Below are 26073 nucleotides of genomic sequence, written 5' to 3'. Positions count from 1 at the left end.
CAGTATCTGCATGGACGATATTTCATCATAATGTCGAATAAACCATTAATGGATTTAACTCAGTGAGGATAAGGCCATTCCGCCAATAGCATCGGCAAGAATACAACATTGGGCTTTGATATTATCTGTGGCTAAGTATACTTTTATGTACTATCCTGGTTTACATATTGCAAATGCAGACAAACTCAGTCGTCTCCCATTACCAGATAGCATTGCACATGCTCCAATGGCACAAGCAGTTGTACTATTACTGAATTTCTTGAATTCTTTGCCTGTGTGTGAAGCAAATTAGAAATTAGACGAACAGAGATCCAATATTGTTGAAAGTCAGAGACCTTGTTTTGCAAGGATGGTCTAATTCGCCAGCATCTGAAGGGTTGAGACCATTTCATACCTGAAAAACAGTTAAGTTGTCAAGATGGAATTTTGTTTTAGGGATCAAGAGTTGTCGTCCCTTCACAAGGTGGAGAACCACTCTTGACAGGCTTCACACTGCGCATCCAGGTCTATTAAAGATGAAGATGCTTGCGTGAAGCTATGCCTAGTGGCCAGGCATTAACAATGACATTGAAAGCATGGTCCAGCACTATTTCGACTATCAGCAACAACAGAAGCTATCTGTATCAGCTCCCCTGCATCCATGGGAGTGGCCTGGTTGACCCTGTGTTAGACTACATACTGATTATGTAGGACTATTTTTAGGTACCATGTTTATGTTGATTATAGATGCACATTTTAAATAGATGGATGTATACGAAGTCAAATTGCCAAAATCAAGCGTCACAATCGAGAATCTGCATCACTGTTTTAGCATACATGGCCTACCTGAAATTGTCATTTCTGATAATGGTACAGGCTTTCCCAGCACAGAGTTTCAAAAATTCATGAATCTGAATGGGATAAGACATATAAAAACAGCCCCTTACCATCCCTCATCAAATTAGCCAAGAGAGCTGTGCAAACTTTCAAGTCTGGTATGAGAGGGTATTAGAAAGTACTCTAGAAATTAAGTCTTTCCTGTTTTCTTCTCAGTTATTGTACAATGCCACATTCAACTACGGATTCAACATTGTCTGAATTATAGATGAAACGCTCCCTAAGTATAAGGTTAAGTCTGATGTTTCCAAATTTAGAGGGGAAGGTAGAGAGGAATCAGAGTAATCAAAAATTGAATCATGACATTCACAGCAAAGCTTGCACATTCAGTGTAGGTGACACAGTATTCGTGCAAAATTTCAGAAGTGGACCTTGTTGGGTTCCTGGACCCCTTGTCTTAGAGACTGATCCCTTATCTTTCCAAGTACAAGTGGAAGATAGAATTGTACAAAAGCACATGGACCATATTCGGGATTGAGAGACATTCCAACAACCAACTATTCCACCTGTGATTAACATTGAACCATCAATTCCAGAGGTGACAGATCGACCTAGAATAGACATGCCCAATGTGTGTAGAGTTGCCAAACCCAGAACAGCCACTTTCTAATGATGTGTCTCATGCTGCAATTCCTGATCATGTCAATCCAGTTGAGGAACATCAAACGGTAGAGCTACACTGCTCTAGCCATATAAGGGGAGCACCTCAGAGACTTAACCTTTAATCACCTGATGTTGTATATATGTATATGTTGTTGGGTATTCAAATGTTCCCTGTAAATCGAAACTATAAAAAAAGCTAAAGGGGCAGAAAATGTAGTAACTGAAGGTATAACCTTTCCTGCTACCAGGGATCATGTGTATTCTTGGACACTCCAATCAATCAGCCCTAAATGTAGGCAATTCAGGGGGTGGGGCTTCCTTAAGAGAGTCCTGATCGAGCATGTAGCACCTGAAAAGCTCTCTGTGATAAAGTTTATCTGTTTCTTGTTGAAACCTGTCCGCTCCATCAAGTCATTATAAAAGTTTAACTGTCTTGACAAAACTTGACTGCTCCGTCAAGTTTTCACGAATATTTTAAACCAATATAAATGTTCTGCAACAATTATTGATTTGTCTTATCTGATACACTACTATCACTTGTTCCGTGTCCATTTTATAAAATTGAGAATTATTCTTATGCCAAGAAATTTAGGCAAAGGATCCATCATGCATGTCATCAACAAGGTTGATAAAAGTAGGAGAGAAGATGAGATAAGTCAAGAATTAACTAGTTGGGTGATGCCATGCTGAGTTTTGAATGGCTGTAGAGTCAGGGGGAGAGGAGGTTGGGTTGATGTATGAAGTTCCATTTTATACAGGTCTAGGTAAGAATAAATTATCACCCATCAGATGCATGTGTGGTGAATTGAGCAGTGTCTAAGGCTAGTGGAGCAGAAGGTAGGATGCAGCATTTGAAGAACTCACTGAACTTGACCATTCCTGTTGAAATAAAAATTCATGCAGCATACTCTCAGCAATGACCTCTTTTGCTATCTGCTCCCCACTCCACTTTGAGAGTGTACCTTTTTTTTATTCTTTCATGGGATGTGAGTGTTGTCGGCAAGACAGCATTTATTGCCCAACCCTAATTATCCTTGAGAAGACAGTGGTGAGCTGCTTCTTGAACCACTGCAGTCCATCTGATATACCCACAGTGCTGCTAGGAAGGGAGTTCCAGAGTTTTGACCCAACCAGAGTGAAAGAATAGCGATATACTTCCAAGTCTGGATGGTGTGTGGCTTGGAGGGGAACGTGCAAGTGGTGGTGTTTCCATAAGTCTGCTGCCCTTGTCCTTTCAGGTGGTAGAGATGGCGGGTTGGAAGGTGCTGTCAAAGAAGTATTCATAAGTTGCCATTCTGCATTGGTGGTGGAGGGAGTGAGTGTTTAAGTAAGTGGATGGGGTACAAATCAAGTGTGCTTCTGTGTCTCGGATGGTGTTGAGCTTCTGGAGCTGTACTCATCCAGGAAAGTGGAAAGTATTCCAGCAAGTACTCTTGTCATGTGCCTTGTAGATGGTGGACAGGTTTTGGAGAGTCATGAGGTGAATTACTCACCTGAGAATTACCAGCCTCTGACTTGTTCTTGTAGCCACAGTATTTATATGGCTGTTCCAGTTCAGTTTCTGGCCAATGTTAACCTCCAGGATGTTGATAGTGGGGCTTCAGTGATGGTAATGCCATTGAACGTCAAGGGGAGATTGTTAGATTCTCTTTTGTTGGTCATTGCCTGGCATTTGTGTGGCATGAAGCTGACTTGTCACTTATCAGCCCAAGCTGGAATATTGTCCAGGTCTTGCTGCAAATGGGCATACTCTGCTTTGGTATCTGCTGCTGCTTGATTAATCTGTAGCACAGCTTTCCCAATTTTGGCACAGGCCTGTAGATAGATGGTGGTACAGAAGTCTTTACAGGATCAACAGGGCATAAGTCGATGCCAGGTGGTCTTCTAGTACAGCATGCCAAAAACACCTGAAGCCTGCTCTCTCCCATGTTGTGCTATGCTTCATTGTTTCCCAGGTCAGATTCACTTTCTGTGCTACTCCAGCCACAATACACTTCCGCTTTATGATCTGCTAGCTAGCTTTAAGAAGCGTACAGTAGCTTTAACTGGTGCTAGCAAGTTTTGATTTTGGGTCCCCTGCTGATGCATGAAGCCAATGAGCTGCACAGTCTGCACCGCCTACATACAATCACCATTGGAGTGTGCATGTAGCATGATGTTGGCATGCTGCCAGCATTACACTGAACAAAACCAGGTAAATCACATATTGCCCTCCCCAAGCCCATTATCAGGGGCTATCCAATTTAGCCTCAATTATGCTTACCATTAGAAGTGAAGGAAAAACAGAACTGATTCAACCTTGGGCCAATCATATGTGCATTCATAAAGGCATTTGTGGAGATTCAATGGCAGTTTGCCTGTCCATTTTTTTTGATTCTGGATATTGCATTGTACAAGAGAAAAATCTAGCACCTCCTCAATAGGAAAACAAACAGGAAATTCTAACCCTTACATGCTTTGTTCCTTAGCTTAAATTATAAATAACTCCTGTGGGGTTATAAGGCAGTCACTCTTTTATCCATAGCCTGCATGGAGGGTGCCTTTGCCACTGAGGCCCATATCCTGTGTACCATTCAGTGAAGTGAGTGTGAGCAGATAAGGATTCACTTACCTGGTGGAATTAGGTCATTCATCTGTTAGCGGCATTGCAGGCAATCTTCTGGTGGCATCCCTGGGCACTGACCTCCCTGGAGACTTGTTCCCATGCTACTTTGGTGTGACGGCTCAGCCTCCTCCTTCCATCCTCTGGGTAGAGGATGGCCCTCCTAGCCTCCACTGTATTGAGAAGGATTTCCAAGGATTTCCACTGAATCTAGGGGCCGGAGGTCACTGTGAACTAAGGGCCAGCTCCTACTTCAACAGTGGGTAAGTGTGATGTCTGGGCACCTCTTAAATACAGCATTGACATACCATTGACCAAAAACTGAACTGGACCAGCCATATAAATACTGTGGCTACAAGAGGTCAGAGGCTAGGGATCTCTCGACGGGTTACTCATCTCCATATTCCCCAAAGCCTGTCCACCATCTACAGGGCACAAGTCAGGAGTGTGATGGAATACTCTCCACTTGCCTGGATGAGTGCAGCTCCAACAACTCTCAAGGAACTCAACACTCTCCAGGGCAAAGCAGCCCACTTGATTTGTACCCTTTCCACAAACATTCACTCTCTCCACCACCAACACACAGTGGCAGCAGTGTGTACCATCTACAAGATGCACTGCAGAAACTCACCATGCCTCCCTAGACAGCAGTTTCTAAATCCACAACCACTACCATCTAGAAGGACAATGGCAGCAGACACATGGGAACACCAGCACCTGGAAGTTCCCCTTCAAGCCACTCACCATCCTGACTTGGAAATATATCACTGTTCCTGGGTCAAAATCCTGGAACTCCCTCCCCAACAGCACTGTGGGTTTACCTACACCAGATGGACCGAAGCAGTTCAAGAAGGCAGCTCGCCACCACCTTCTCAAGGGCAATTAGGGATGGGCAATAAATGCTAGCCTAGCTAGTGATGCCCACATCCCATGAATGAAAATAAACCAGTCATGTTCCAGCATATTATGGACTTTCAGCCAATATGTTTTTAAAAACTGAACAGAAGGCTGAAAAGATGGTCAACTGAGGGATATCTGGCTTCTTTTGTGGATTGAAACCACTCCCTAGTCTCAAGGTGGAACAAAAAGAACCTTCCAGACTGATGTTGAATCAATACTTTGTCTTGAAACTATTCCAAAAGGGTATTATTAATTGAATGGATCATTCAAACACAAAGACACTGACTGTCTCAAATTCTCAAGGTGTCAAAGGACACCATCATTTGTTTGAAAAAAGTACGTTGAACTTGGGGAAGTCACATGATGAGGAAGCTATGCTGTGGTCACTTTAAATCAGCTGGAACTGCTTGCAGATAGAGAGAGAATACCACTGAAAGCCATTGAACCAGATGCAAGTCATTCAAGCTGCCATGGTAATAAACAGCAATACCTTGAAAGTAGTGAAAGGACTTCCCCCAACTTGTTCGAACTTCGAGTTCACCTGAGAACCAACCTCCTGGAAATTCAACTCCAAGGAACTTGCATCTTACTCAGAATCTTTGCTTTACCAGATTTTCACCTCAACTTTAAAGCATCGCCTCTATCTTAAAATTACAGGCCTGCCATGAAAGAGACTGAGATAATTATAAGTTTTGTTGTGGAGGTGTGTTGATGTCAAATATTACATATCAATTTCATCTGCCGGGCTCATATCTGGAATTTTTATAGAAGGCAATTTCAATTGTTGAAATAAAGACACTGACTTAAGATGGCTGCCAGAAGTCACCTGACCTGCCTGCAACTGCAAGTTGGTCAAGCTTCTGGAAGCTTCCAATGTGGATTACAAACAGGACATGCCCAGACAGCCTTCCTGTGGAATTTCACACCTGCTAGTGCCAATGACTACTTCAAGGATGAACTGAAACTTAAAATAGCTGTCACAATTTGCATCACTATATAGATACATTCCTGTGGTAAAGTGGAGTGCTAAGTACCTGTAAGAGAATATAGTTAGTTGACCATGTGACTGTATCGACCAATCTCTACACAGCGCAGGCTTCTTGGGTAACTGGAAGTCTAGAGCTGGAGGTGATTGAGGAAGCACACATTGTGTTAGTGCTCTGTTCTTAGTTCCAATAAATGAGCAGTGTTTGTTCAGTTAATCGGTCTCTCTGCCTGTATTGTATCAAGCACCAACTAATGTGTTAATATCAAGGGAGCAGCTAGGTTCGCCGGACAAAGCAAACCTGATAACCAAAAAGATAAAAATTCCCATTTCATCAGGATGGAGACAGTGTGTCTACAGAGACAGTGCCAGGCCTGGAGGTGTTGATATATTTTTCCGAGCTCATCACATGGGCCATTCAGAAGTGATGGCTTGGACATTAAAAAATTAATCATCTAAAGCAGAATACAATGGCAAAGATCAATCCAGACACGAGCTAAACAATTACCTCCAATCATCATGAAGAGAGAGGTCATGTGACCAAATCCACCTTTTTGAAATTTCTTTTATCGCAAAAAGATCTGTTTGCTTACCAGCGGTCTGGAGAAGTAACATCAGGAAAGCAAAGATATCAGCAGCAGAAGACTGCTTGGGTCTCTCTCTCTCAGCTAAACCCTGTTGGCTTATATCAGACTGTGGGCAGCAGGCAGGGGAATCCTGAAGAAGACTTCAAATTCCACAGTCGTGCTTCCAGGGGGGAAAACAAGAACAACAGCTTAAAGAATAACATTAGGTGCGAACAACAGGGAGGACTTGCAAACAGTGAGCTCCAGTTATTTGCCTTTTCTTTTTGAATCCTAGGCCGGGATGTTCCACACCCAATCGAGATGGGCATGTTCAGCGGCGTGCTCAGACAATCTCGTGGAAACGCCCTAGTTGCTTTCCTGGCGACGTAAATCCAGGACGAGATTGTTCCCCACCCGCCTCCCGTACCCCCCCTCACCCCCCGCCCCCACACCCCCCTCCCCGTTCCGCGCCCCCCCAGCAATCAATGGTGGGCCACACTTCCCACCGTCGAACATTGGGAACTTAATTTTAATAAACTTGCATTTCATTATTGTGGTCACACACCAGAATCACCCCCGCACCCCCCACATCAAATTGAAATTAAACGTTGGTGTGACCTCAGAACGGCGTGATTTACAAATGCCTTTAAAAGGCGTGTGCCTGGCGACCTGAACCTCAAGGGGAATTTGGTGGTGAGTGCACACAACGTATTGCAGTGCTCGCGAGGATCCCCCATAGGAATTCAAGGAAGCAGTGCCGCAGATTCAGGGGACAGAAGGGTCACAGGCAAGTCTCCAAAGCAAGTCTTGTTCCCGGCTGGCTCTCAGTGCAATGCCGGGCAAGGGCTCCAGTGCGGGGCCAGGGTGGGGGGGCCAAGGCAACACCGAGGAGAGCCTTGGGGCAAGAGCTCTAGTGTGGGGAGTGTGGGGGCGAGGCAGCACAGACTGAAGGAAGAAAAGTCTGGAGGTGGGGAGGATGAGGGGGAGAAGAAATCAGTCAGGCACTTGGAAAAGCATTTCAAGATTGAGCATTCTCCCGCAGCTGAGATCGTTCAGCTTCGACTCCGTTGACATGTTTGGAGTCTGGCTTCTGAAATAATTTTGCCCACTTCAAGCAACACAATCTCCTGATAGTGCCACTGATTGCTCCTGAACTTTTAACCCCTCGGGAGCAGACTGCAAAATCATCTGAATTTTATGTGGCTCCAGAGCTATTGGCGATTGGGCAAGTTAGACGATCCTCTTGTGAGAGGCGGGAATGGAACAGTCACTGAGGGAGACGCTCAGAATCCCTTGCCTTGTAGCTATTCAGGTTTTGAGAAATAACCTTCATGGCCCAAGCTAATTGCGCAGCCTTGCAGTGCAGCTTAGGGTAATGCCTACGACTGAGCTGAGAGCACAGAATGCAGTCAAGTGGCCAAAGCTGTCGTCACGCGGTCATGCGGTGTGGGGCGGAGGTGAGTGGGGTTTTGGTCAGGCATCAAACGAACTAAGCACTGGCCATTCAACTGGTGGCCAGGGCGCTCCAGCTTGCGCGAAGGGGCCTTGAGCTGCAGCCGGAGCTGGAGACCCAACCAAGAGTGGCCATTAGGAGACATATGCTGACTCTCACATCTCCCTCTCTCTCTTTAATACTGCAGTGAGGAGACCATCAGGACCATGTGGAGCCTGGTGATCTCGCTGTCTGCCTCGTGACTTATAGGCGGGATAGAAAAAGAAGAAGAATGAAACAGAGGCGCCTGGCTCAGCAAAGGGAAGCACACAGCCCTCAAGATTAACGGGCAGCAAGGCCTCCTCTGCATGTAGAGAAAGATGCACAGAGAACTGTCGTTCATAGATGCCTCACTAGACACAGGGCTTATAGACGGCGCTTGTCCTACCTGCAGATGAGTGAGAACCAGTGCCGCCAAAGACTCCGATTGTCAAGGGAAGCGGTTACTCATATATGCCACCTTCTGCAGGATTTGGCACCTCGGAGACTTGGAGGGCATCCACTGCCAGTGGCAGTTAAAATTACCACCACACTCAATTTCTACAGTAGTGGCTCCTTCCAGGACTCCACTAGCGACCTGTGCAGGGTCTCTCAAGTTGCCACCCACAAATGTATCCAGGAGGTCATGGACACCATCTTTGCCAAAGCACACAACTTTGTCAATTTCCACTGAGACCAGGCGAGGCAGGAAGCAAGAGCACTGGGATTCGCTGGGATTCGCTGAGATTTGCGGTCTCCCACAGGTGCAGGGTACCATCAGCTGCACCCACACGGCTCTAAGATCTCCATGACAACAAGCAGTCCAGTATGTGAGCCGGAAGGGCTTCCACTCACTCAATATTCAGCTGATCTGTGACCATAACAAATGGAGCATGCGGGTCTGCCCATGAAACCTAGGGAGCTTCCACGACTCATACATCCTCAGCAGGTCTCAGATCCCTGACATCTTCTAGGGCCCACAGAGGCTGCAGGGCTGGCTCCTCTGGGACAAGGGCTACCCATAGGGGACGTGGCTGAAGACATCCATGCAACGGCAGCCTGAGACTCCAGCTGAGAAAAGTTACAACGAGGCTCCGCTGCAACCCGGTGGAGTTTGGTGGTGCAGATCATTTGGATCCTGAAAATGAGGTTCTGGTGCCTCATCTGGCAGAACACTGCAGCACACCCCCCAGAGGGTGTCACGCATCATCATGGCTTGTTGTGTGCTGCACAAACTGGCGATGCAAAGGCAGGAGGTCCTGGATGATGAGGAGATGGAGCATCTGCACGTCTCCTCTGATGAGGAGCAAGTGGAAGAGGAGGAGGGTGATGAGGCCCTGGAAGCCCAGGATGCTGGTGATGAGGCCATTGCTTTGGCCAGACAAGACAGGGCCATAATAGCTGCAAGAGCACATGAGGAGGATGACGAGATACAATGAGGACTGTACTGAGAGCACAAGATAGCAACTGGGGCTGCCTGGCATAGGTCATCACACTCATGCTGTGTCTAGAATCTCATCTCATGCAGACTTTGCTGGAATAAAATACTTCAAAAGTACTGGATCTGTTTGCATGCATAGTTAATCACCTGTCACCTTCAGCATTACACCCTCAGCTGTCCAGAATCAGATGAGAACCGGTGGTGGTGGGGGGCACCCCCGCCTCAAAGGTGCTCAGAGCACAATACAACATGTGACCCAACAATGCTGGGGCACGATATTCTTGCAGTAAACAGAGTTAACATCAAGGTGCAGGCATCACTGAGGTGGGCTGTGACTTTGCAACATTGTTATGGCACAGCCGAAGGTAAATGCTGAGTTGTTCAAATCCTAAAGGGAAACTTGAAACAACTGCCACAACCTGTTTTGCAATTTGTATAAATTTTGAGATGCATGCCTTGAATTCAGTTGCAATAAGACTATCAAGTCTTACAGGTTTTTATAAACCTAAATTAAACACTTATTAATAGAAAAAATTACTTTAAATACATACATAGATCTACAAATTACTACTATGATAACTTCTAAATCCCCTCCTTAGACTGACTCCCAGTTACACTTTCGTTAAGGCAACAGTAAGACATTTATTTTTTATAAGACCCAGTCAAAGTTAACGATACCCTGAACAGTTGAATTCAAAGTGAGTTCTCTTAACTTCAGTCCGTGAAGGCAGCAGTTTGGTATATACAGGCTGACGGCGTTTCACACTTGTTGAATCTTAGACTGCCTTCCCTTACACATAGTTTTGGCTCCTTTATATATATTTCCCCCTTTGAATGGAAATATCCATTGTTTCACTACATCTTTGGACTTTACCTTCCTGATAATAAAAATCTCTCATAGCACTAAGTTTTACCAGTAATCTTTGGGAAAAATAAATACACTGTTTCTAAACTTCATCTGGCTAGGTAACACATTTCACCCCTCCTTGGAAAACAATCTAGAATGGTTTATTTAAAAATACAAATGTGCTTTTATACCTTACATTCTAAACCTTCCCCATGTTTACATCAAAGCCGTCAGACGAGCTGCCTTTAATCCAATTAAGTCTCTCTCACACAAACACACGCAAATAGACACATCCCACTATTACTCTATTTTACAATAAATTCTAATAACATTATGAGAATTATTATATCTTCCTGACAACCGGGCAATCACTGTGGTCAGAGGGTTATGCACTTCACAGAGGAGAGGCCCTGGACTGCCACTCGTGACTTCATTTTGTGGCAGGGACCAAGGTTTCACTTCTGAATGACATGAACACACTTCATCATAACAAGGAGCCATAGATAAGAAAACATGATTATGAGTATATTTATATTGGTAAACATTATGTAAGTGATTAACACCCATACCCACATTATGCAACATCTTCTTGACTTTCCTAACCCTGCCTTCCTGACATGCACAGTGGAGGTGGAGGCAGCCTACTGACTGTTAGGCCCTGTTGTCTGTGAAGCCCTTGGTGGACATCCTCTGGAGGGTCAAGACCTGGAGGGTACCAACCAGCTTTCGGGTTCCTGCTGTGTGGCAGTGCCACTGCAGCCGTAGCTGTTGGGGTCACAGGAAGAGGAGATTCAGATGGACTGGTCATTCCTGATTTACCCCTTAATTGGCCACCCAGTGTAAGATTTCATTCACAGCGCGAACTCGGCCAGGTGCAGGTTTCATCTGCTTCCGGCCACGCCAACTTTGGGGGCATCCCGAGGGTAAAATTCAGGCCACAGGTTTTTACATACCAACATACTGATCACGGGCAGTAAAAAGGAACACATAAATCCTGCCCATGACAATAAAGTGAGATTTTTCAAATGTATAGATCCTTTAAATGATAGAACTCTAATTTGGAATTCCATTGTCATCAAAGTTATTCCAAATATGCTTCAGTTACTAATGAGCTTGATCGATGAAAGCAGAGTCAGGACAATTTCTTGACTGTAATTTGGAACTCAAGCTCCAATAATTGAGGTCTCTGCAGAGCCAGGTGGTGAATCAAAAGGTCATTTCGCAAGCCAGCAAATCTAATTAACAAATAAATATAGATTTTCTTAGAAATGGAAACACATTCTTCTTTTCCGCCTTCTCTTTCAAAGAGCCATTTATACTGGTCGGTTACTCATCATTGGAAAATAATGGCCTGAGTTTTCAGCCCGGCAGGAATACCATAAGACCATAAGACATAGGAGCAGAAATTAGGCCATTCGGCCCATCGAGTCTGCTCCATCATTCAATCATGGCTGATAAGTTTCTCAATTCCATTCTCCCGCCTTCTCCCCGTAACCTTTGATCTCCTTACCAATCAAGAACCTATCTATCTCAGTCTTAAATACACTCGATGACCTGGCCTCCACAGCCTTCTGTGGCAATGAATTCCGTAGATTCACTCTCTGGCTAAAGAAGTTTCTCCTCATCTCTGTTCTAAAAGGTCTTCCCTTTACTCTGAGGCTGTGCCCTTGGGTCCTAGTCTTTCCTACTAATGGAAACATCATCCCCACGTCCACTCTATCCAGGCCTTTCAGTATTCTGTAAGTTTCAATCAGATCCCCCCTCATCCTTCTAAACTCCATCGAGTATAGACCCAGAGTCCTCAAACGTTCCTCATATGTTAAGCCTTTCATTCCTGGGATCGTTCTCGTGAACCTCCTCTGGACCCTCTCCAGGGCTAGAACATCCTTCCTGAGATACGGGGCCCAAAATTGCTCACAATATTCTAAATGTGGTCTGACCAGAGCCTTATAAAGCCTCAGCAGCATATCCCTGCTTTTATATTCTAGTCCTCTCGAAATAAATGCCAACATTGCATTTGCCTTCCTAACCACTGACTCAACCTGCAAGGGAAGGCACGATTGGTGGGCCCCTGAACAGTCAGGAAACAGACCGCTGACCACGATTGGCCCCTGACCACAATTTCATGCTGGCTGACCAATTAACGGCCAGCTAGCGTGCACTGATACAATCAGCGCTGCCTGGGTTGGGGGCGGGAGGAGGGCAAATGCTGAAGTCAACGCAGGCGTGGGGGAGCACGGAATTAAAGCTCCCTGAAGGCAGAGTGCTGCCTCAGGGAGCTGCCTCAGGGAGCTGAACAATTGAAATACAAAAAATAAAGATTTTAAACATCGGGAAAAATTGCCCGCGCATCAGAAACAGTCACCTGAACATGAAAATTCTGTCCAAACATTTTTAAAAATTTAATGATGGAAACCTCATCCTGTCCTTGGATGCGGTTTCCTGAAAAATGCAAAGGCTGCCTGGCCAATTCGCCCACCCGCCAACCGTGAGGTTAGACGGGCAGTGGAAAACCCCAGTTAATTGCATCGTTAATGGGCTTAATAGCCCTCTTAATAGTTGGCGGATGTGCTTCTAAGTTTAGCGCGTGCCTGCCGACCAAAATATCGCACACTGATGTCGAGGTGCTCACCTGACGCCAGCACGCGCTATTTTACACTCGAGTGTGTCCAATGTGCACGTACACCGAGCAACAAATTCTGCCCAATATGTCTGCTTGGTCACATGTACATGTATCAGAGCATGGAATGAATGCTTTGAGCACAAATAACTACCTGCATGAGTCACTCAGTAACTAAGGGCGGAATTTTTCCAAATTTGCATGAAGTCTTGTAGCGGGCGGGTAAAACAATATTTTTCCCGCCAGCCACAAGGCAAGTTTTGATGCCTTATTGTGCTGATACCACATCATTATTTATGCACCCCTGGGAAACACGCTGTTTCCATGGAGGGTGGGCTCTCTTTTGCCTGCCCACCATCAGCCCGCTGCTACATCACACTGGACGGCACATTTAAAATCCAGCCGCAAGCACAAATCTCAGTGTGATTTCCAGACCATCACTGCTGCACAGAAGACATGGCCCTGAAACTGAAGAAGACTACAACCCCCAGGTTCAGAGACACATCTCTCAAGTGACTTTTGAATGCCGTGGAGGTCCACCGGGGTGTCCTCTACCACTGCTCTGGCCGCAGAATGGGCAGCAACAGCACGAACCCGGTTTGGGAGGGGGTGGCAGCAGTGGTCAGTGCCAATGCCCTGAAAAGAGGACAGTGATCCAGTGCCACAAGAGGATGAATGATCTCCTCCGTTCCGCCAGGGTAAGTCACTCATCTCATCACTCAACTCACACACTCACAAGCCCACCACACATCCACAGGCCCACACTCGCTGCCGGTTCAAGGGACATCACCATTCACACTCTCACACTCACTGTCATTGTCCTCATCCTGGCCAGGGGACCACTCCCCATCCACACTGGCCAGGCATACTTGTTATCTGGCCTGGCTGGCATCCTGCTTACACTTTCTCCATCTCTATCCATGCAGGACAAGCTGGCACCCAAGAGGGAGAGGTCGCAGAAATCAAGGTCCTCAAGGACTTTGAAAACAGCCATCCAGTTGGCCAGTGAGGATCTGGACCGGTTCTGTGCTGACGGTGAGGTCTGCGCTGCTCTACCAAGTGAGGATCCAGCAGTGCAACATCCATCAGACAACCATGCTGTGAGAGATGTGTCCTCTTTCACAGGACAAAGGATCAGATGCTTCTAAAGTTTCATGGCTGCATCACTATAATATGACCCTGATCACAGAGCGCAAGTGAGCTGCCTGCAGCCAGACAGGAGTCAGACATTCTCAGAGGCTGTATAAAGATCTATGGAGTGTCCTCACTGCATGTCATCATCATCCTCCTGCAATCGAGTGACTATTAGGGCCTCCACTGCCTCTCCATGACAGGAGCATTATCACAGAGGGTATTCGCGCTGCCATAAGCCAGACAGGAGTCAAACGTTCACAAATGCAATGTGAGGAACTATGGGGTCACCTTACTGCATGTTGTCATCATCCTCCACAAATCTAGCAGCTATGAGTGCCTTATCCCCATCATTGTCGCCTCTGAGGACCTCCTCACCCTCATCCCCGTCGGCGGCGTCCTCATTGGAGGAGACGTGCATCTCCTCCTCAGCGAGCTCATCTCCCTGTTAGAGCACCAGGTTGTAAAGGGTGCAGCAGACGACGACGATGCGTGACGCCCTCTGTGGACTATATTGCAGGAATCCACCAGACCCGCCCAGGCACCGGAACCACATCTTCAGCATCCCGATTGTCTGCTCCCCCAAATTATGAGCTGCTGCATGAGCCTCATTATAGCATCGCTCTGCTGCAGTCTGAGGCTGCCGCAGTGGTGTCATCAGCCATGGTCTCTGTGGGTAGCCCTTGTCCCCAAAGAGCCAACCCTGCAGCCTCTGGGAATCCTGGAAGACTGCAGGGATCTGCAAGCGACTCAGGATGTAGGCATTGTGCACTCTCCCTGAAAACTGTACGCACACCTGCAGGATGCGTTTTTGGTGGTCGCATACCAGCTGCACATTCGGCAAATGGAAGCCCTTGCAGTTGATGTAGTTCACCGTGTGTTGGAATGGAGATCTGAGCGCCACATGAGTGCAGTCAATCACATCCTGTACCTGTGGGAAACCTGAGATCTGTGCGAATCCAATCTCTCTTTCATCCTGGCTCTCCTGGTCCAGGGCAAAATGCACAAAGTTGTGTACCCTCACAAATATGGCATCCATGACCTCATTAATGCATTTGTGGCTGGGGGCTTGTGAGATCCCAGGGGTGACCTTTGGAGCCCTGAAAGGAGCCACTGGCATAGAAATTAAGTCCGCCGGCACATTCACAGCCACTGCCAGTGGATGCCCTCCATGTCCCTGTTGTGCCAAACCCTTCAGTAAATGGCAGATGTGAATGACCAGTTCCCTAGACATGTGCTGTCTTTGGTGACACTGGTTCTTGGTCATCTGCAGGAATGAAAGGCGGCGTCTATAGACCCTGGATGTTGCTAGGCGCTGACCAGTGACTGCTTGCCATGGCTCTTGGGCGGCATGTGCGGGAGCCCCAGCCTCCCCTTCTTCCTGAGGTTGCTGCTCCTGCCTCTGGGCAGCTAGAAGCTTCAGTCACACTCTGCAGGCCATCAGGCATACAGCTAGTTCACCAGACTCTATGATCCTGATGTACTCCTCCTGCAGGATGAAAGATAGAGTCACGTGGTTAGCATGGGTGTACTAAGAACCTGTCCTGGTTAAGTGTGACGGCCCCTTAATGCTTCCCTGAGAGTGCTGGCCACCACTTGGATGGCCAGAGATTAGTGCGCTGCATGGCTGCCCTGTTAGCTTGAACCATGGGGAGATTGGTCCAAACCGGGATGATGACATTGCAACAGGTTGGAAGTGCCTCCAGCAGTGACTGGCCGGCTTTAGTGAGGAGACTGCACAACGTGTGCAGCCCAACTGCTCTGCAGTCCATTAAAGTATTCATGAATTTGCAGTCTGTGCTGGGGTGGGGGGAGCTCTTCAGAACTTGGTGGCACTTTGATGCATTACTTGAGTGGGCAGATAAGCTAGGGGCCCAAGTCCAATCATATCAATGTGGCTACGCTTGAACTATTTCAGTTTCAGAGGAATGGTCACTTTCTGCAGGTTTCCCGGATGCGTGGCCACTTCCCTCACCCATTCTACCCCCCCACCCTGTATGCTTATACACTATATTCAACGGCGGGACTGCCCTTGCCCACCCCAGCCCCCGACCACCAGTCACCTCAGAGGCAGGGTTACCCTTAACCACCTCCCCCCACCGCCACAGTGGCCTCAGCAGCAAGGCTGCACTTGCCCCCCGCCACAAGTTGCCTTTGAGGCAGGGTGGCACCTAACCCTGACTCCCCTGGCGCCCCTGAAGCCTGCAATGCAACAGGCGACCCTGGCAAGCTTTGCAGAACGTTGCTGTACACTCACCTCCAGTTCCCCCAAAGTGCAGGCCGCAAAGTGCATGTCGCTTTTGGGCTGTTATGAAACACGTCATCGTGCTTTCCCACCGATATGGATGGATGATCCAACGGAAGTGTAAGAGCCTTGCGGGGTGTCCTGATAAAGATATGCTGATGTATTACAATGAGCTTCCCGATGACTGATGGCGGGAAATGCAGCCCACCATCAGCGGGCTGAGTGGGAAATCGCGACCTGCCTTCTCGCCATCGTGAAACCAATCGCGCCATATTGTCCGTTCATGCCCGTCACTCGCAGGCATGGAAAATTCTGCCCTAAGAGTCAGGGATCTTGGGCCAGATTTTCCCATGCCAAATCAGAGGTGGTACAGCAAAGAAAATGGCAGTCAAGCAGTACAGGTGAAAGTCTCACCTCTGTTTCTGGTATCATCCATTTTGTGCAGCATGGAAAAGAGCGTGGGTGGCAAACCAGACCCACACCTTTTAAAGCATCAGTTAAACTAATTGAGGCTGCAATAAAAAGCTCCAAGTGGGACGCCATGCAATTTTCCAAAAAGCGGCTGGGAATTAGGAAACCTCTTAAGTCATGCCCAGTAAGTAGAGGCATGAATAGTAACAGAGTAGATTTAGCAGGCAAGGAAATTCTTTGAAATTTGATTTGAATTGTTTGAACTGGTTGAATGATCTTACTGCACGTACTGAGAAGTTGCAGGAGCTCATCACAGGAGGATGGCAAGGCTGAGGTAAGGTCTTTGTCATCTCTGGGGCTAGAAACATAACTGGCATTGTATAGGCATTGGGGCATTGAGCCATTTGGGACAACAGGAAGAATATACTTGGAAACGGGACTTACACCATCACATTAGGAGCCATCAAGGCATTGAAGCGGCACCATGCACAATGAGGAACGGCCCCTGGGCATCAGGAATGCATAGCTGGGGAGCTGAGACACGGATGAGAAGGAGAGACTACTCAGAGTGCAAAATCTACCAGAATAGGCAAAGCTACCTGGACTTGTCATCAAGGCAGTGTTGAGGGAAATTGCAACTGTCCAGGGAAGATAGCCATCGACATCTGTGCCCATGTCAATAAGGAGCTCACACGTTGCTCCATTCAAAACCAGGCCCTTCCTGCTCTTGGGACAGAGGTTCAAATCCCATCAAGGTAGCTGGTGGAATTTAAATTCAATTAATAAGTCTGGATATGAAAACTAGTCTCATTAATGGTGAGCATGAAACTATCGCGATTGTTGTAAAAACCTATCTAGCTCACTAATGCCCTTTAGGGAAGGAAATCTGCCAGCTTTACCTGGTCTGGCTTACGTGTGACCTCAGACCCACAGCAATGTGGTTGACTCTTTACTGTTCACAGAAATGGCCTAGCAAGCCATTCATTTCAAGGGACATTAGGGAATGGCAACAAATGCTGTCCTTGCTAGCGATGCCCGCATCCCATGAAAGAATAAAGGAAAAAAATGCCCGCACATCCTCAGGGAACTCTGACAGAAGGCCACACATTTGCTCCTGTTCCAAATAGTGAGCCCAAAATTTTGACTTCTGTGGTCCTTCTTCCCTGCCCAGCAGAGCATCACTGTGACTGTCCTCGCCCCTCTGAGGGAGACTGTCTAAAGATGTCTCTGCCTTGGACACCTCCTCTTGCACTCGACTACTGCAGCTCACCTAGTGCCACCATTTCTACATGCGCACTTGGACCCACCGAGGTATTGATATCTCCAGTGGATGGTGCACTAGTCTGCTGTGATGTTGCATCCTCAAATAACTCTTCTTTTCTTTGCTGTCTGAGAGATTCTACAGAGGGACAAGGTGGCCTGAGACTGCTGGGACCTGTGTGAGACACAAGAGAATATTAATTGAAAAAACTCAATAATCCAAAGAAAATGTCAGATTTAGTGACTATTGTTACCTGCACCACTGAAGGTGGGGGAGGTAATGCTTTTTCCCCTGTTGGTTAGTTTGTTTGTCTGCAAGCAATATATCTCAGCAACTAATGGACAGACTTCAACAAAACTTGGTACACAGATAGGGTGTGGCCCAAGGATGAACTGATTAGTTCTTGGTGAAGATGTAGATCCAGATCCAGGTTCAGATGTTTAAAAAAATTTGTAAAGATCCATTAACATTGGGAGATAGAGCAAATTATTATTTTTTGTTTTAGAATGTTCTGGATTGTCTCAGCTTCTGTGGTGGAATTTGCCACAGCTGTCAAAATATGAGCAGTTTTCAGAGCAGGTTGTTGGATATGGATTGGCCTGACGACCCTTCAGTGAGATGGAAGCTCTTAATAAAAAGATTTCTTTTTTCAGCTTTACAGTTACTGAGCATCAACCAGGCAGGGAAAAGCCTCAAGGAAGAATTGTGTATTTGTAATAATGTTGAATTAACATAGAGTGATGGAGGTATGCGCCCTACTTAATCCCCTGTTCACTTGTTTAATAGTTAATCATTGGTACAAGAATTTAGTAAAACAAGCATGTATTTGCCATTGACAAGTGAACTCATCAACAACTCCCATGACTTAGGATCATTGTGGCCTGTAAGCTCAATAATGATACTCTAAGGTTAATTATCAAAAATAATAATGATTACTCCATTGATCTTCTGCATATAATTAGCGATACTGTAGGTACCCATGTAACAGTACAAAGGTATTTTTACCTTGATGAAGTACCTGTTGATAACACACTTGAAAATATATGACTTGACCTCTGAACAATCAGTGGGCACAGATAGTCAAAGGTCATTGTGAGTCTTGCTTTGGGATTACTACTTCTTTTAGCTGGAGCTAGTTCAGTACATTAACTTATTTCTATCATAATACAAATAACGTAATGACACAAACATGGAGACACGTAGGACCTATTTGCCATCAATGCCCAGACCCACACATGCAACATAACATTAGGACATGATGCTGTGGTATGACCATGCATGCACAGAACAGAAACACTCAGCACATGTGCTGAAGAATACACCTCTCCTTTCCAAATCAGTCTCCAATAAACCTATGGGAAGCAATCAAATCTTCAGTTGTAATCTTGGGAGAACAGGGAATAGAGGTAGCTTTGCCATCTTCTGGAATACAACGGTAAAGATAAAAGCTGTATATGTACCAATTAAACTGTTAACTGAACTATCTCTAGTTCAATAATTCATAATAGAATAATTATAGAGGCTTTGTTTTTTATTGTTCTTAAAAATGGAAACTGACTCAAATGAATAGTTTTGAAATTAAAATCATGGTAGGACTGTAATAGCTTCAAAAATAAAATAAATTTTAATAGGTAAATTGATTAAATTTTCCTTGACACATGATTTGTTCATTTCAGCAGTGATAAAACTCAAATCCACATTTATTATTAGAACTGAGTTGTCATTTCAGACAGTTTCCCATCACTGTAAAACCATTACATTGGTCACTTTGGGCATAGATTACTTAGAAGAAAATGATAGAACCTGCTGTCATTTTATTTGAACTGTCAGTGCTGACATTTATTAACTTTAAGTAGAACTCATTGAGAGGCTGTCAGAAAATAATTACAGCCACAGAAAATGCAAGCACAAAACATATGACTAATTATTCATTTAATTTTTTGTCTGGTCAAATAAATGATTCAGCATAGCTTTTAAATGCAACTCTCAGGATAATTTCCATGAATAAATGCTAATATATGCAAAGCTGCAAACAGACACTGAATCTTTAATCAAATTCATTTTAATTCAGCTCCAAATGTACCTGATTCACCTACACAGAAGTTATCGAGCATCTGTAGAAATAAGGGTACACATCACTCAAGTGAAAGTATTTTTTTTTTGTAAAAATATACTTTATTCATAAATTATCTTCAATCACATTCAAAACCATTTCAAAAACAACATTACAAGGGTACAATCCAGGTTAAACTTTTACAAAATGTATCACCAGGTGCATCAGTACAAACAATATTACAGTCATTTACAGCCTTTCATTTTGATCTGTACAGCCCGAGGGGCTCTAAACAGTTCCCAGTCTCTCGGTGCGCTGTGGTAGAAAGGTCTTAGACAGCGACCCTTCCCCATTGCGCCTTTGCGGCAGCTGCCCCAAGCTTTAGTGCGTCCCTCAGCACGTAGTCCTGGACTTTGGATTGTGCCAGTCCGCAACAATCGGTCGGGGACAACTCTTTGTGCTGGAAGACCAACAAGTTTCGGGCAGACCAAAGCGCCTCTTTCACCGAGTTGATGATCCTCCAGCTGCAGTTGATGTTTGTCTCGGTGTGTGTCCCTGGGAACAGCCCGTAGAGCACAGAGTCCTGTGTCACAGAACTGCTCGGGATGAACCTCGACAGCAACCACTGCATCTCTCTCCAGACTTTCTTTGCAAAGGCACAATCCACAAGGAGGTGAACAACGGTCTCTTCCCCACCGCAGCCACCTCGAGGGCAGCGTGCAGAGGGGCTGAGCTTCCTGGCGTGTAGGAAGGATCTGACGGGGAGGGCCTTTCTCACCACCAGCCAAGCTACGTCTTGGTGCTTGTTGGAGAGTTCTGGCGATGAGGCATTCTGCCAAATGACTTTGACAGTCTGCTCGGGGAACCATCCCACAGGGTCCACCCTCTCCTTATCCCTCAGGGCCTCTAGGACGTTACGTGCTGACCACTGCCTGATGGACTTGTGGTCAAAGGTGTTTTTCTGCATAAATTTTTCCACCCGGGACAGGTGGTACGGCACGGTCCAACTACTTGGAGCGTTCCGCGGCAGCGTGGCCAGACCCATCCTTCGCAACACCGGGGACAGGTAGAACCTCAGCACGTAGTGACACTTGGTGTTTGCGTACTGAGGGTCTACGCACCGCTTGATGCAGCCACACACAAAGGTGGTCATCAGTATGAGGGCGATGTTGGGCACGTTTTTTCCCCCTTTATCTAGAGGCTTGTACATCGCGTCCCTGCGGACACGATCCATTTTCGACCTCCAGATAAAGCGGAAGATGGCTCGAGTGATCGCCATCGCGCAGGAGTCTGGAATGGGCCAGACCTGCGCCACGTACAGCAACAGCGAGAGTACCTCACACCTGATGACCAGGTTCTTACCCGCAATGGAGAGGGAGCGTCGCTCCCACATGCCCAGTTTCCTTTTCACCATAGCCACTCGCTCCTTCCAGTTTCTAACGCATGCCCCGGTCCCTCCGAACCATATCCCCAGCACCTTCAGGCCGTCAGCCCTGACAGTGAAGGGGACAAAGGATCGGTCGGCCCAGTTCCCAAAGAACATGGCCTCGCTCTTCCCACGATTTACCTTGGCTCCCGAGGCCAGTTCGAACTGGTCGCAGATGTGCATCAGTCTGCGCACCGACAGCGGATCCGAGCAGAAGACGGCGACGTCGTCCATGTACAGGGAGGCTTTTACCTGAGTGCCTCCACTGCCTGGGATCGTCACTCCTCTTATGCCCGGATCCTTCCTGATGGACTCGGCAAAGGGTTCTATGCAGCACACGAAAAGGACAGGCGAGAGAGGACAGCCCTGCCTGACTCCAGATTTAATCGGAAAGCTATCTGTTTCCCACCCATTGATTGAGACTGCGCTACTGATGTTAGTGTAGAGCAGTTGGATCCAATTTCGAATTCCCTCCCCAAAGCCCATTTTGGAGAGCACATCCCCCATGTAGGTGTGCGATATTCTGTCAAAGGCCTTCTCCTGATCCAAGCTGATGAGGCAGGTATCCACACCCCTGTCCTGTACATAGGCAATCGTATCCCTGAGCAGCGCCAGGCTGTCAGAGATCTTCCTGCCTGGCACAGAGCAGGTCTGGTCAGGGTGAATCACCAATTCCAGAGCGGATTTGACCCGATTGGCGATGACCTTGGACAGAATCTTATAGTCCATATTCAACAGTGAAATGGGTCGCCAATTTCTAATTTCCTCCCTTTCCCCCTTGTGCTTGTAGATGAGGGTGATGATGCCTTTCCTCATGGATTCTGACATACTACCGGCCAGGAGCATACTCTCGTACACCCCTAGCAGGTCTGGGCCGATCAAGTCCCACAGAGCCGAATACAACTCCGCCGGCAAGCCGTCGCTTCCGGGGGTTTTACTCTTCTCGAAGGACTCGAGGGCCTTAGTCAGTTCGTCAGGAGTTAGCGGTTTGTCTAGGCTCTCCCGCGTACTGTGGTCTAAGACCTCCGTGATAGAGGACAGGAAGGACTGGGAGGCCGTGCTGTCCGTGGGCTTCACGTCATACAATCCGGCATAAAAGGATTTGCTGATCCTCAGAATGTCGGACCGTGATGACTTTACTGAGCCGTCTTCTTCCTTCAGGCTGCTGATCACAGAGCGTTCTCTGTGTACCTTTTGGAAGAAGAAACGTGAGCACGTCTCATCCTGCTCCACGGAGCGGACCCTGGAATGGAAGATGATCTTGGAGGCCTCCGAGGCAAAGTGCGAGGCTTGCTGGCCCTTCACCTCTTGGAGCTCCTCCTTGACATCGACCCCCATCGACTGCAGCCGGAGCAGATTCTGCATCTTTTTCTGGAGTCGGGAAAGTATGAAACAGGAAATGAAATATTAATCTTCATGTAATGAAGGAGTAGACCTGCTCACGGAGGAGGCTAATCTCTCACCAAGCACTTTAAACTGAATGCAATAAATGCAAAAATAAATGTGTATCACACAAGCTAAGATAAGAAGGAAATAGTTTGAGAAATGTAATTTATTTTTAAGCTCTATATACCATAAGCATATGATTCAAACAGAAGCAGAAGGAGCATGGATAGACATAGAACAATTACAAAATGATTGTAGTATATTGCAGGGACTGAACTTTTTGTTTCACTGCCCTCTCTGCTTCCCTCTCTGTTGGGGACATGGAAATGAAGAATGTTTAAAATGCAATGTAGAAAATTAAAACCCCTTACCTGGGATGCCTCTTCAGGTTTGGGTCATGAAAGACAGTAAGAAAAACTTGTTATTAAGTCGTTGCGTTAACTTAATCTTTATCTTTCAAGTTGAGGAGAATTGCTTTTACAGAGTGAGATTTGATGATCTGGAGTGCAATGCCTGAAAGGGGACAGTACGATTCTGAGATTCTATTCTGGAAGTACACACATTCCAAATAGTTTTCACTGTTATGGTTGATATTACTAACAGTTAATTATAATGATAATTTTTGCAGCACTTTTTAGTCAATGTCTCAGAGGTAAAGCCAATGTCAGTTATGTCACCTCCTAACAAGTCCTCCATCAGAAATTAAATTATTGTGAACTGTTAGGCCATCAAAAAGGGCCCTGAGGGGCCTTTTATAAGCATAAAACAGATAACGTTTGCTCCCATAGCTTTTACATAATAGACTGGAAGGATCAGATTAAATGCACCAAATGGCATTAATCATTCAAATTTATTTTGTGAATTTATGATTATTAAAAATCAGTGCAGGTTCTGATGGTAATAGCACTGTGTGCTGAGAAGATATGGAATCATATGCAGAAGGAAGCCATTTGATCCATCATGCCTGTGCTGGTTTTTTGAAACAGCCATCTAATTTGTCCTACTCCCCTGCTCTTTCCCATAACCCTGTAAATTTTCCAGATCCATTTTGAAAGGTAATATTGACACTGTTTATGCCACTGTTTCAGGCAGTGTATTCAGATCACAACATGTGGCTGTGTGGAAAGAAAAATGCTTCCTCATGTCACTTCTGATTCTTTTGCTAATCACCTTAAATCTGTATCTTCCGGTGACTGACTCTCCTACTATTGGAAATAGGCTTTCTTTATTGTCTCTATCAAAATTATTTATGATTTTGACCACCTCTTTAAAATCTCTTCCTAACCTTTTCTATTCGAAGGAGAACAACGAGCTTCTCCAGTCTCTCCACACAACTGAAGTCACTGATATCTGGTACCATTCGAATAAATCTCTTCTACATCTATATAAGACGGTGAGCTGTAGATGCCTACTATTTGCATGTGAAAAGGGCCTATCGCCCATTTCATGTGCTTGCCCTGGATATCTCTTTTTCTGCCTTCTCCAATATGGCAGGTCGTGCACTTGCAGCACATAAGAAGTCGGGAGCACCCTTCTTGCCATTTTAGATGATTAGGCACCCATTTTGCACCTAAAAAACAGATTCAGTGCCATCAAATTTCTAAGTTCTGATATTCAAATCATAAAGAGAATTGTTGCTAAGCATCTAAATAATCATAACTTGCTGTTTTCAGAATTGTTGAATTTTTAATAACTCCAAGGAAAAGGATAAGCATTATACTATTAAAGTGATCCTGGGACCTCGTAAGTACAATTAGTAAATATAGCAGTGTTCAAGTCTTTCAGCTTGGCAGTGTCCATAGCAATAGGCTCAAAGTGAATCTCGCTACGTTATCAGATTTCCCACTAGCTGTGCAGAATTGAGTTGCTGCAGCAAAGGTGAACTTGCAAATATTATTATTCACTTATTTATTTTATTTGGGGACCATGCACTTTATTTTACAGTTTTCTTCCTTTTATAACTCTTAATCAGACCCTGTATCAAAAGCTGCACCTGATCACAATTCCATCCATTCTTGGGCTACCAGAAGATGCAGGAAAGTTGCCTTGAAATTATTATTTGCTCTTTTTTTGTGGAGTGTGGAGCTCAGCTTTGCTCAGTGCTGCTCAAGTGGAGTGGAGATGCTTGCATCCTTCCATTCTGTGACACTCCACATTGATGATCTATTGAGTGGTACCAATGTCCATGATATTTGAACTCCTATTTTGCATGAATCATATTCAGTCAAGAATATGGTATAGTAAGGTGAGAAGTTCAAAAATATTCAATTTATAAACTATCAGAACAAGAGTTACTGTTAAATAATGTAAATAAGAATTGCTGTTCTATTATCTATCCAGGTTACTTTTTTTGCTTCATACAAATGTTGCATAACTTCACTTGACGTTATCACCCTGATTTCTTGACCCCTTAAATAATTATTGACTATATACACATGGAGGCAGAGGACATAAGACCACAAGACATAGGAGCAGAAGTAAGTCATTTGGCCCATTGAGTCTGCTCTGCCATTCAATGAAATCTTGGTTGATCTGATAATCCTCAGCTCCACTTTCCTGCCTTTTCCCCATAATCTTTGATTCCCTTACTGATTAAAAATCTGTCCATCTCAGCCTTCAATATTCTTAACGACCCAGCCTTTACAGCCCTCTGCAGTAAAGAATTGCAGGTTGACTACCCTCTGAGCGAAGAAATTCCTTCTCATCTCTGTCTTAAATGGGTGACCCCTTACTCTGAGATTATGCTCTCTGGTCCTAGACTCTCCAGCAAGGGAAAACAACCTCTCAGCATCTACCCTGACAAGCCCCCTAAGAATCTTATATGTTTCAGTAAGGTTGCCTCTCATTGTTCTATACGCCAATGAGAACAGGCCCAACCTACTCAACATTTCCTCATAAGAAAATCCCTCCATACCTGAGATCAATCTAGTGAACATTCTCTGGACTGCCTCCAATGCCCGTACATCTTTCCTTAAATAAGGGGACCAAAACTGTCCTAGGTGTTTTCTATGTGTGTATTCTAGGTGTGGTCGAACTAGTGTATATTTTTAGCAAGACTTCCCTATTTTATACTCCATTCCCTTTGAAATAAAGGCCAATATTCCATTTGCCTTCCCTATTACCTGTTGAATTTGTAGGCTAACTTTTTGTGATTCATGCAGGAGATCCAAATCCCTCTGTGCTGCTGCTTTCTGCAGTCTTTCTCCATTTAAATAATATTCAGCTCCTCTATTCTTCCTGCCAAAGTGC

This window comes from Cetorhinus maximus, chromosome 4 (genome assembly GCF_964194155.1).
Source record: "Cetorhinus maximus chromosome 4, sCetMax3.hap1.1, whole genome shotgun sequence".
NCBI classification, from domain to species: Eukaryota; Metazoa; Chordata; class Chondrichthyes; order Lamniformes; family Cetorhinidae; genus Cetorhinus; species Cetorhinus maximus.
This window is presented reverse-complemented; position numbering follows the sequence as displayed.